At 38.4% G+C, this 12,520-nt stretch overlaps 1 pseudogene; it reads right to left on the reverse strand.

The window, feature by feature from the left end:
- Positions 1–2,297: 2,297 nt before the first annotated feature.
- On the reverse strand, positions 2,298–11,794 carry LOC148034948 (polypyrimidine tract-binding protein homolog 3 pseudogene; annotated as a pseudogene).
- Between the last annotated feature and the right edge of the window lie 726 nt (positions 11,795–12,520).

A 12,520-nucleotide genomic window follows, 5' to 3' on the forward strand; every position in this document is an offset into this window, starting at 1 on the left:
ATTGAATAAGGGGAATATTGTAGCCCAAGGGGGTTCAAAAGTGAAGGCAATGCATCGCACAATTGATGCATTGACCTTTTTCATCCCACACTCCACTTGAAACTATTGTAACTTGGCATTATTAGAGCCCCTTTACATTTTGGCACAAATTTCAAATTTGAAGGAAAATAACTGATATTATCTATTGTGGCTTTCACGTAATATATGAAGGATCCTTTACCACTAATGTCTCTGCCTGGCTTGATTGCATCAAAAGGAATGCCAATTGCTGGTGCACATTGGTGATTCCTCGATGTCTACCACATAGTTCTTGCCCTCGATTGATCATCTTACTGTCTTGTGGAACCAAGACTAGGACTTGCACCTATTGCAGTCATCAAACGCTTTGTTAGAGAGGAGGCACCAGACAAGTCCTTCACCAATGGGGATGATTCACACAAACAATGAGAAACTATACCATCTTTACTTTGAACCTGAGTATATGAAGAAGCATCATCCAAGGCTTTTGTTTCTAGCCTTGATTCTGAGATATAGGGCTACCCAAAAATCACCAAATAACTACATGAATCCCGGAAAAAAAAAGATATTCATCCCTAACATCTCCAATAGTCACGGGTACATTTGGACAAGCTGCATAAAGATCCCCCGATGAATTGTTTGCTGCTTGCATGTGCCATCCTGGATCTACATCAATTGGCCAACCTCCATTCTCATACAAGCTATGTGCCATAACATTGATCTCATAACCATGATCCAAGAGAGCTATGCAAGGCGTCTCTCTTTCTTCCACTTTAACAATTGTCTCTGTTGTAGCATGAGCCCAATGCGTTCGTGAATAATGACTGTTTCTTGGAATAGAACTTCTTCATGTGTTTGTTGATAGACATCCCCATTATACATAGCCTTCTCTCTATGCTTAGTGCTATCCATAATACCATTTTCAACCACAAGCTTGCTGTCTACACTCCCATTTAGCCCATTTTGAGCATCAACCTATTCCAAAATAGCATTACATGCATCATCATATTCCCTTTGAAGATGTTTCTCTATGTCTTTGTCAACCTACATCAATGCTTGCAAAACTTCACCATCAAACAGTCTTTTTCATTTCAACATATCAATGATTGCATCATGAAATTCATGCTTTGGGATTCCAACAACTTCTCCAAATGTGAATTCCACTCTATTGCCAAGTATGCAATCTTCCAAGACCTTTTTAAGGTTTGTGGTAGTCTCAAAATCCGATTGTAACCTATAACCGAGTTGCTTGCCCCTTTTCTTCCCTTCTTGTTTCTTTTCTTGAGATGCATCCTCCATAACATGCTCATGTATGGCTTTTTCAGCCTCTTTCTGCTCCATTTTACTTCATGTTATGCACCTAGATAGGCCTGAAGAGGAAGGACCAGTAGTGTCCTCATCTCTTCCTCTCTTTTCTTCCACAAGAGCTTCTTGATTATGAACCTTAGACAAATAAGCATAGGCTAAAAATGAATCCACTGGTGCACTCCATCTTGTTCTCCCTCGTATACTCGACTTGTATCAGCCAACTCATAATTTGTTGTTTTTTCCTTTTCCATGCAATCTAATGCTTATATCCAAATACAATATTTTGCTTCAATCATGCCTCCTTTACAAGCTTCATCAGTGTGTTCAATTCTCAGCCCATATGTGGTTGCATCTATGGCAAAAAATGTTGTCCTTGTAGCCATATCTTCGAAACTCTTCTACATGTTACCATTTCCAAAATTTGGCTCTATTGGAAGACCAATTTCTGTTGCATGTATTTTGCCATCTAAATTCCAAAAGACTAATCTTTTTGCTTCTGCTTCACGGTAGGCTATACAATAACCTTTTTGCTTCCACTTCATAATAGGCTATACAATCTCACTTTTCATGTTGTAAACTATCACTTCAAATGCATCTCCTCTTGTATCCTTCTCTATACGGCCTTTGGGTTGTTGCTCGAGCCTTCTCTTCTACCTTAACATCCAACTTTTTGACCTTTGCATAGATTTTTTATCAAATTCAACCTCAAATCACACATGCCTTTGATTAATTCATCCAGAGCATCACCTTTAAGAGCGAGACCAATAATTATAGCCGGTTGTTCCGCCATAGCCACATGCGCCTACAAATTTAGTCCCCTTTTGAGCACTAATAGGTGAGGTGCTTGTACCCCATCTTAATTTCATCCGCTCTCTCTTTACCAACATATGCAATGCCTCAATTACATCAGCCCAATCTCATTTCAGTTCCATTTCAGAAGATATATATTCTAAACGATCAATTAGCTTATTTTACAAGATAGGATCTCCAGCATTCAGAGACAAATCAATTTTTCGACTCTCCAATGATTGTTGCTCATCGGCATCCAGCTGTGCATATCGACTTTCAAATTCACAGAGCAAAGTTGTAGTAGCCAATACTTTATTGGGATTTTCATCTAATATATAAATATTTTTTTAGTTACCAATCCTACATCTTCCAAGAAAATGATGCCAGGAGGCATATTCCACGGTGGATTCCGAGGTTTTGCGATGCATTGCATAAAATCATTTTAATTGCCAAGCTCATACACAAGGTGGTTTCCTTGTGCAAAAAGTCGATGGGGACATCTATCCTTTTCAGGCATCTTGTTAATTTAATGTGCAAGTGGGTGATTACATAGTGGGTGATTCCACAAAATACATATTAAAATTAATGGACGTTTATGATTTTAGAGTGCGCACTCGTAATAAATTAAGGTTAAGACTGAGTTCTAACCAATTTATTTATTTTGTAGCTGAAGATTGCTAGGTATTCACTTTTATCACTTTTTTTTATTATTTTCTAACAATTGTAAATGCTTCAGTTGATGTCTAGAGCAGGCAGCGGTGGCATTGGGAAGCATTGGGCGATAGCGTGTATTCAAATTATTTAGAAAAAATTATCGATTTTGATGGGCGCATATTTTAGGCATGGCACCAATATTTATTTTGACGCGCTTATTTATTAAAGCGCTTGACATATACATATTATTTTTGTATGCACATGGGCGCACGATTCAAATATTTGTTATTGGACATTGTATTTGGGCACAACTTGACTCTTTGGGTGCCCAACCACTTTATTCTTTATTTGGACAAAAGCAAACACAAAAGCTAAAGCATACTAATTGTAAATTTGGGCTATTTTTGAGCTTGGAGATGAATAATATATAAAATACATGCTTTGCGGAGCGCTCACACAAGGCATGGGGGGAGATTGTACCCAATTAGTCTTTTTGATTCATGGCGTGTAAGTCTTCTCTCTTGTTTTTTGTGCAAAAGTAGAGTTCTTTGTTATTGGGGACCTTCTAGCGCTCGCTACGTACGCATAGAACATTCGATCTGCGCACCAGTGGTATCAGAGCAAAGCTGAGATCAAGGGCTTCCGGTTGCTTACCATCTCGTGCGAAGGCAAAGCTTTTGGAATGATCAAGCTCTAAAGTCACTCTCAAGGCAATCCGTCAATATCAATGTGTTCCTGGCAGTGAAGAACCCCCTGCTACACTGTTGGATTATGAAGGACCTGTCTCTGATGGCAGAGGACCAATTCTCAAGTTTCTTTGTTAAGTCTTCTAATTCTCATGAAAACAGGTGAGCAATTTCATCAAGATTGAGTTTGTAAGCTTAAAGAAAAGCTTAAAAATCTTAAGGCCTCAAAGATTTCACAATCAGCGACGGCAGCATGTACTGATTGCCACTGTCATCATTCAAAAGGTGCCATCGTCCTCAGAATCCACGATTGATTAAGTTAAATTATTATTATCCAAAGCCTAAAGCTTTTTAGCTTTACTAAGGCTCAAAGACTCAATTTCCAATCTTTTCTATAGAGGTTGTTCACACACTGAATTAATTCCGAACCACTTTCATAGTTTTTGCAAGCCTCTTTTCACACCCATGCTGTGACTAAGATAATATCCAACAAGCAGATTGCTATACGCAGTCTACACGAACGAAGTATACGCTTGAAAGAACACCGTGACATCAACTTCAGCATACACAAAGATGAAATATTGCAAAAAGCCATTATATATATATATATATATATATATATAAAAGCCTTGTAAACGCGACTTTGAGCTATGCTTATCCAGCTAACAAGATTTCGAGTGTGCCAGGTTATTTGAAATTTTGCAGGATGTCTGATCAAGCCATGGAAGATTTTATGGCCGAAGGTGATTTACCGAAACCAATGATGGAGCAAAAACTGGACCTAATTATGATGCAGCTTCAAGAGGAATGAAGAGCACGTCAAACTTTGCAAGCTCGATTGGCTAGTCTGCAATGATCTATCGTCGACCAAGATGGACCGCAATTTGAAGATATTATACGACATACGATCGATGTGACACTTGAAGCGCAATTTATTCGGAAAGAAATAAAGATAAGTAAAAGAAATTTCAAATTCCGTACTTTCAATGGATCACACGATGGAAAGACTGTACTTGCTTTTATCATTCAATTTGATGATTATTTCCATGAAGAACAGTATGCTGAGAAATACAAAATTAAGTATGTCACTAATCATTTAGTGGATAGAGCATCCCTATGGTGGATTATTGTCCACAAAAGCATTGATTGTCATACTACTTGGGAGACTTTCCAAAAGAAATTTTTGCAGAATTTTCTTCCATCCCAATTCTATGAAAAAGCAATCAAACAGTGGGATCTTTTGCAACAGAGGGATTGCGAGCCTATTTCACAATATATTGAGTGTTTTTGGAATGCTTTATTGCAACTTTGAATGCTCAAATATGTATCTGAGGCAACCCATAAAGTCAAGTTTATGTCTGGCTTACTTGGACATTTTTATGTGGAGGTGAACATGTTCAAGCCAACGACTCTCAAAGATGAAATTTCCTTGGTCCATGATGCTGAAGACAAAATTCCAGGATGAGAGGAGCGACCACAATAATACCCAACTAATGGTAACTTCGATTCAAAACAATTCAATTCAAATTTTTGAAGATTCAATCAAAATTGTTTCCTTCCATCTTCATTCCGTAAATCTTGGACATGACCCGGGCCTGCTTTACCATCAAACACAAATCCAAATCCTAAGCCATCTTTCCAGCCAAATCCCAACATTCCTAAAGTCCCAGCCATTACCAATAATGTTTCTAAAGCCAAACCCATAACCAGCTACAAGTGCCATAAACCTAGACATCTAGCGGTCAATTGTCAAACCAAAAAGCCAATTGTTCATATCAACTACTTGGGAGCGACTGAAGATGAAGACCATGAAGAAATGCCAAATTTCATAGAAGACGATGACGATATCGGTACTACTTCACATACTTTACCAGGTATGCCAAATCCCCATTCTTTATTAACGATGAAATGTCTTGTGCATAGTAGAGAAAAGACTGTTTTACATTATGATGGGAGCACACACGATTTTATTTCTATAAAATTCGTCAAAGAATTGAATTTACATATTGTTTCCACTCATTATCGCATCAAGGTTGCATTCTTAGGCACTAGATACAATGGAACACAAGAAGTTTATGACTTAGAAATTAAAATTGGTGATTATGTTGAACGTAGAAATTTCTTAGTTGTGCCTTTGCAATCTAGTGACATTATCTTATGAATGCCTTGGTGTCATGAGTATAATCCTAATATAGACTATTCCACGCATTCAATGAAGATTCATTCTAATGGGAAACAAATCACATTGCATGGTATGCACACTTTCGATAAATTTTAATTGCTTAGTCATACACAAGCTAAACGTGCATTACGAAAAGGTAGCAAATCCTACTTGATATGGGTGAATGAAATTGAAGTTAAAGAAAATCATATGCATCCTAGGCACGCACAATTTCTTTCACAATTCTAAGATTGTTTTACTGCTAACTTACCACCTAGTTTACCACCTATATATCCTGAAGATCACAAAATAGACCTAATTCCTGGATCACAACCACCATGTAAAGCACCTTATAGACAACCAAATTGAACAAAAATAAATTCAAGTCCAAGTTGAAGAATTGTTAACCCGAGGACTCATTAGTCCCTTAGTTCTCCATTTGGTGCACCTGTCCTATTAGTGAAGAAGAAAAACAATACCTATAGGATGTGCATTGATTATCTTGCCTTAAATAAGATCACTGTCAAGAATAGATATCCGATCCCTAGGGTAGAGGATCTTATGGACAAATACAAGGGTCTGCAATATCTAGCAAGATAGATCTTAAATCTAGATACCATCAAGTACGATTGAACACATATGATATTTTCAAAACTGCATTTAGAACACAATTTGGACACTATGAATTCCTTGTTATGCCTTTTGGTTTACCTGCATCTCAAGCTGCTCAATTGTTTTTGAAAACTATTTTCACTAACCATGGATTGCCAAAAGTTATTATTTCTGACCTTGATTCTAGATTCTGCAATAATTTTTGGACTACTTTGTTTGCTAATTTAGGAACAAAGATTGATTTTTCATCTACATTTCATCCTGAAACAAATGGGCAAACAGAAGCTACTAATAGTACAATTTTAGATCTTTTGCATACATATACAATTTCAAAACCACAAACATGGGATACACATTTACATTTACTTCAGTTTGCATACAATAACACCCCACATACAGCTACACAGAAAGCACCATTTGAAATAATTTATGGATATAGATTGCCTACACCTGTTACATCATTGTCAAAGAAAGTTTAAGCTACGGATGATATTGCTAACATGCATACTACTATTTTTGAAGTTAAAGATATGATTGCAAAAGCCCAGCAATCATATACAAAACAAGCTAATAAGAAAAGAAAAGCTATGAGTTTCAACATTGATTATTATGTTTGGTTACGAATTGAAAAGAGAAGATTACAAAGTGTTGACAAGCACCCTGTTGTAAAGTTAGCTCCTAGATTTTATGGACCTTTCAAGATTATTCACAAAATCAATGACAATGCATTTAAACTAGAATTACTACAACACTGGAAAATCCACAACACTTTTCATATCAATTTGTTACGACCTTTTAGAGGCCAACTACATGTACACCCTGTCTATGAAAATCCTTCTTTGTTGGAAGAAGAAACTAAAATCCTTGAACCTGAAACTATTCTAGATACTGACTTTATGACCACTCGAACTGGCCATAGATATTCTAGATATTTAGTTAAGTTTAAAAATCATCCTGTTGAAGAGGTCCAATGGATGCACGCTCTAAGTGCTTACCCCTCTGTTGGCTCCACATTGAGCTAATAGCAATTGAGGACAATTGCTATCCCACCCCGAGGATATGATGCTAGGAGGCATATTCCACGGTGGATTTCATGAGGTTTTGTGGTGGATTCCATAAAATTATATTTATTGCCGGGGCTCATACACAAGGTGGATTCCTTGTGTGAAAAGTCAATGGGGACACTTGTCCTTTTCGGGCATCTTGTTAATTTAATGTGCAAGTGGGTGATTCCACAAAATACATATTTAAATTAATGGACGTTTATGAGTTTAGAGTGCGCACTCGTAATAAATTAAGGTTAAGACTGAGTTCTAACCAATTTGTTTATTTTGTAGCTGAAGACTGCTAGGTATTCACTTTTGTCGATTTAATTTTATTATTTTCTAACAATTGAGAATGCTTCAATTGATGTGTACAGCAGACAACGGTGGCGTTGGGAAGCATTGGGCGACAACGTGTATTCAAGTTATTTAGAAGAAATTATCAATTCTGATGGGCGCGCATTTTAGGCATGGAACCAATATTCATTTTGATGCTCTTTTTTATTAAAGTGCTTGACATATATTTATTATTTTTATATGCGCATGGGCACATGATTTAAATATTTGTTATTGGACATTGTATTTGGGCATAGCCCGACTCTTTGGGCGCCCAACCGCTTTATTCTTTATTTGGACAAAAGCAAACATAAAAGCTAAAGCGTGCTAATTGTAAATTTGGGCTATTTTTGAGCTTGGAGATGAATAAATATTAAAATACATGATTTGTGGAGCGCTCACACAAGGCATGGGGGGAGATTGTACCCAATTAGTCTTTTTGCTTCATGTCGTGCAAGTCTTCTCTCTTATTTTTTGTGCAAAAGTAGATTTCTTTTGTTCTTGGGGACCTTCCGGGGCTCGCTACAGCATCCGATTTGTGCACCAGAAAAAATCTTCTCTCAAAGTTTTCTTAAAAATTTCCCAATCAGCTTTGAGCTTCTGAGATATTGAGGTTCGAGGTTACATCCTAGGAATTTAAACAGTTCTCACGATTTTTTTTTTTGTAATAGTATTCAAGGAAGACATTAACTTACTTAATTGATCTCATTAATTTTGGAAGGAAAATATGTATATTCGGTCTTTCTGATAATGATCCGGGTTTATACATCAAAATAGATTTTAAATTTCAACTAGAAATTACTTTTATCTTTTGACTTATCCATGGGTCTCGAGTAACTAAGTAGATTCTATCGGCTGGAGTTGTGGTGTATATATCCATATTTTGGTATTTCTTTGTAGAAATTATGACAAGGGTTACCCCCTAGAATAGCAATTCTATTGATCCGGATGAACTTAGTTGGTTCTCTACATATGCAATGATTTTGGCAATGTAGTCGGTCATTAGTATGAAGAATGGGATCTTGTTCAAGGTTATCATTGAGAGATAGTTCAATGATCTTTTGAGTTCTCCATCCATTGGACTCACCTAAGATCAATCTTGATATAGTTGGGGCAATCAACCTCAGCGTATCGATCTGTCCTATATGGCCATTCTGAATAGGAGGGATAAGGAATGCACATTCATTATACGATAGCTATAGACTTATTTTGTCATTGGTAATCTAAGGAATGCATGGTAGATATATACATGGTTTGAAATGCAAAGAATTTCTTCCGACTTCGTTACCTTGATGAAGTTTTCTATAAGTTAACCTTGTTTCCACTAGGGTTTAACCAATCTTCAATTCCTTTTTTTTTTTTACAAATTTCAATAGAATGGATAATATTTTTCCATTATTCTTGGTTGCTAAGGTGATAACTAGTTTTGATTACAACGGATGGACAAAAATAGTTATTCATGTCAATAAAAAGGGAATACATTATTTGAGTAGCTCGGAGGCTTATATTATTCTTGAAAGAGGACTCCCTACTATAACCTAGGCATGACATTATGATACATCCATTACATAGTAATTACAGTTCTAGGAATGGATATCCAAAAATCTATATTTTCGGGAAAGATTAGGTAATTTGTCTATTTTATAATTGTAGTAACTGGAGCAACCTACAACCATTATTCAGTTAGTCGATATAACCTTTGTGACCTCCTCATAGATGTACCAATTTAATTTGACTTGTCACCCCCTCCAATGAATATGTTTGAGTTTATTCTGGTCTTGTAGAATAGATAAATCTTGGCAACCTTAAGGATTTCCATCCATCTTAGCCTCTTTAAATTGTTCTGGAGGTAAGCGAGACAGCTTGCATCAATGTAACAATACCTGTGCTGCTTAACACCATTGTCTTTCATAATACAAGGGCAAAGGATTGTATATCTTATCTAATATTTGCATCATCTCATCTCTCCATTTGGAACTAGATGAGTGTAGGGTTGACATAAACATGATTTGATCCCAAAGTTTGTCCCTCTGCCAAAAAATCAAGAACATATGTTAACAAGAGAAGAATTCTCAACTTAAGGAAAAGATATCTTATGTTGTAGTTACAAATCTTTACTAGTTTTTATACTTGCATCATATCCTATGTTAATGTAGGCTCTGATACCAATTGTGATGTGCCCAGCTGCTCGACTCACTACCTCATTCAGACATTCTGAGGTCCAGACGGGCTGCTAGAGATTCCATGACTGATTCGCCTAGATCAGGTGATCGTGCTTCAAGTTGGGTCTCTTGTCGAATTGAGAAAAGGGGGATATTTCTTGAGCCTTTTTTTGAGATTGAAGGGGGAGATAGCCTTTTTCTCTTTCGTTTAGTTCTTCAAATTCCAAGGGGAGACGATGATGATGACAATTCACCAAAAAAGGGAGGGGAGGGGGTGGTCCAAAATTCCTAATGTCTCCTCTTCTTTATAATCTTTTTCTTTTTTTAAAAAAAACTTAAAGCCTTTGTTTTTCTAAGGCTTTAATTCCCCTCAAGTCAAACCTTGACTTGCTTGACTTGGTTAAGTGTTAAATGTGTTTGGTTTTTTCCACACTTACTATCATAACTGTTGTGCACATGATTATTCTCGTGTAGAGGTGTTTGCAACCTTATCCGTGTCGTATCGCTGCGCATTCGAGGTGTGTAAACCACCCAAAAGTCGTGTGTGTGATTCGATACTTTGTACATACTTAGTTGTTATGTTTGTTCTTTTATTCTATGCTGAAGACGAAGAAGAACTTTGGTAGACTGATAACTCGAGACACAATCTCATGGCTACACTTATTTCAAGATATGTTGATTATGGGCTTCGTGAGGATGTTTCTAACATCTACAACTGGATGTTCTATGTGTGAAATGGCAATAGTATGGGCACAGAACCAATTGATCATGATGAGTCTAGAGAGCTTATCAAAGCATATCCTAGCAAGATGTGCGATTGTCTTCCGAATCTGAATGGAGAGAGTGTTGTGGAGTGTGATCAAGTTTCTTCCATGCTCACAGTGACCTTTACGATAGGAGGGAAACATTTTGATCTTACGCTTGAGTAGTATATCTTGAAAGTTGGAGAGGGTAATGGAATGTAATGTGTTAGTGGGTTTATGGGTCTGGATGTTTCTTCAAGGCCTCTAAGGATTCTTGAGATGTTTTCATGGGCGCTTATCACACGGTTTTCGATTATGGCAAAACATGTGTAGGCTTTGCAAGGAAAGAGCTTTTGTTTTTTTTGAATTGAATTTGGGGGGGAAAAGATGGTCTGGAAAAAGGAAGACACGGAGTTTTTTTTTTTTGGGAAATCAGAATGCTAAAGGAGGAGATCTGCCTGCGAAAAAGAAGGAGGAAGGTACTCTGTAACTGGATGAGAAAGACAAAAATAGAGATGAAAGGTAAAAGAGGGCCGCTGGAAACGGGGGAGGAGGTCGTTTTTGGAAGGAAGCTTCCTCTCTGGGGGGCAGGGATTGGCTGAATGGTGGTGGAAGGTAAGCTGGGGATTCGAGATCGAAAGGGGAAGACAACTGCGTGTTGTATGCTGAAGAGCAACATTGAGAGAGAGGGGAAGACCGCAATATATGAAGGAACGATCCAATGTGTGTGTTTCATGTGATCAGGTGGCAATGTTGGGTTTGTGTAGTCTCTGGTGCGTTCATTGTTGAAATTGACTTGCAACTCCGACAAGTTTGAAAACTGAACATCCAGAGTACAACAACCATCATATATATTCCGGCCCTGTAAGGTGCTTCTTGCTTGGACAGCACTGTGCTGGGAAGAGAACTGTAGCAGAGCTTGAAGACCAGCAGACTTTTGAAAGGTGACGATCTTCTCGACAAATCCGTAAGGGGAAAACACTTGATGCAGCACATCCACTGTAATAGGATACAGCGGATTGTGGATGGTAATAAGAAGGATTCGATTGGGTTGTGAATCCTGGTCAGGTTGCTTCCGAATCTGCCCCGACTGCTCAGATGTGGTGAGCTCCTGATGGGATGAAAACTGAATGTAGACATTCCTCCCCCTTATAGTCGGCTGCACGTTGGTGTAGTAGTGCATAAGACTCATAGCTGAGGCCAAATCTTGCATTTGTAATAGGGCCTGGTTCTTTGCCCGGAGCATGACTAGCTTGGAGATCTTTGCGAACGGCCACCCCATCCCAAACTCTAATCGCTTGCTTCCCAAGAAGCTTCTCAGTCTGCGATAACGTTGTCACTCGCAGGTTCTGCATCAACGAGACGATCAGAGCTCCCAGTCAGAAGGAGAATCCTCTATTGTGCCTTTGCCCTGAAAGCCATTATCCAACTGTCGCCGCTGCCCGAATCCGCAGCACCAGCCCGCACTTTCCCCTGTGGTATGCCCGGCCTGCCTCGCCGTGCCCGTGACCTCACTGAAGAAGCCGAGTCACAGGCCCTGCAAACATTGGGAACCAATAGTGGCCTCAGACGCTTGCTCCTACTCCCAATGGGGGCTTTCCAACTCAACGTGGATGTAGACAAGAGTCTGGACCTTAATTAAGGCATCGATCGTCATGACTGTATCGATAGGGGCAATAGCAATCGAGAAGTTTTAAGCAAGCACGGGCAGGCCTATCTAGTTTCGCAAGGTGCACATGCAGTACTGATAATGAACACAATCTGGCCGCAATGATCCATGATTTCATTGAAAATGGAAGCTATGGATCGGACCTTGTTGAGATCAGCGATGGTGAGAGTGGTCTCCTTTTCGGTCCAGCAGAACTGTTGAGAACCTTCAGGCCCTGAAATTCAACTCAACTTCCTTGGAAAGGGAGCTGCTGCTCCTGGTCTTGAACAAGCTCTCTCTTGTCAATAAGGAAATTGATGTGGTGTGCCCAAAGCCTAGAGTGGAATGCAGAGGAGCATG

This window comes from Lygodium microphyllum, chromosome 6 (genome assembly GCF_053477565.2).
Source record: "Lygodium microphyllum isolate KBCC chromosome 6, Lygodium_microphyllum_v1.1.10, whole genome shotgun sequence".
Classification (NCBI taxonomy): Eukaryota; Viridiplantae; Streptophyta; class Polypodiopsida; order Schizaeales; family Lygodiaceae; genus Lygodium; species Lygodium microphyllum.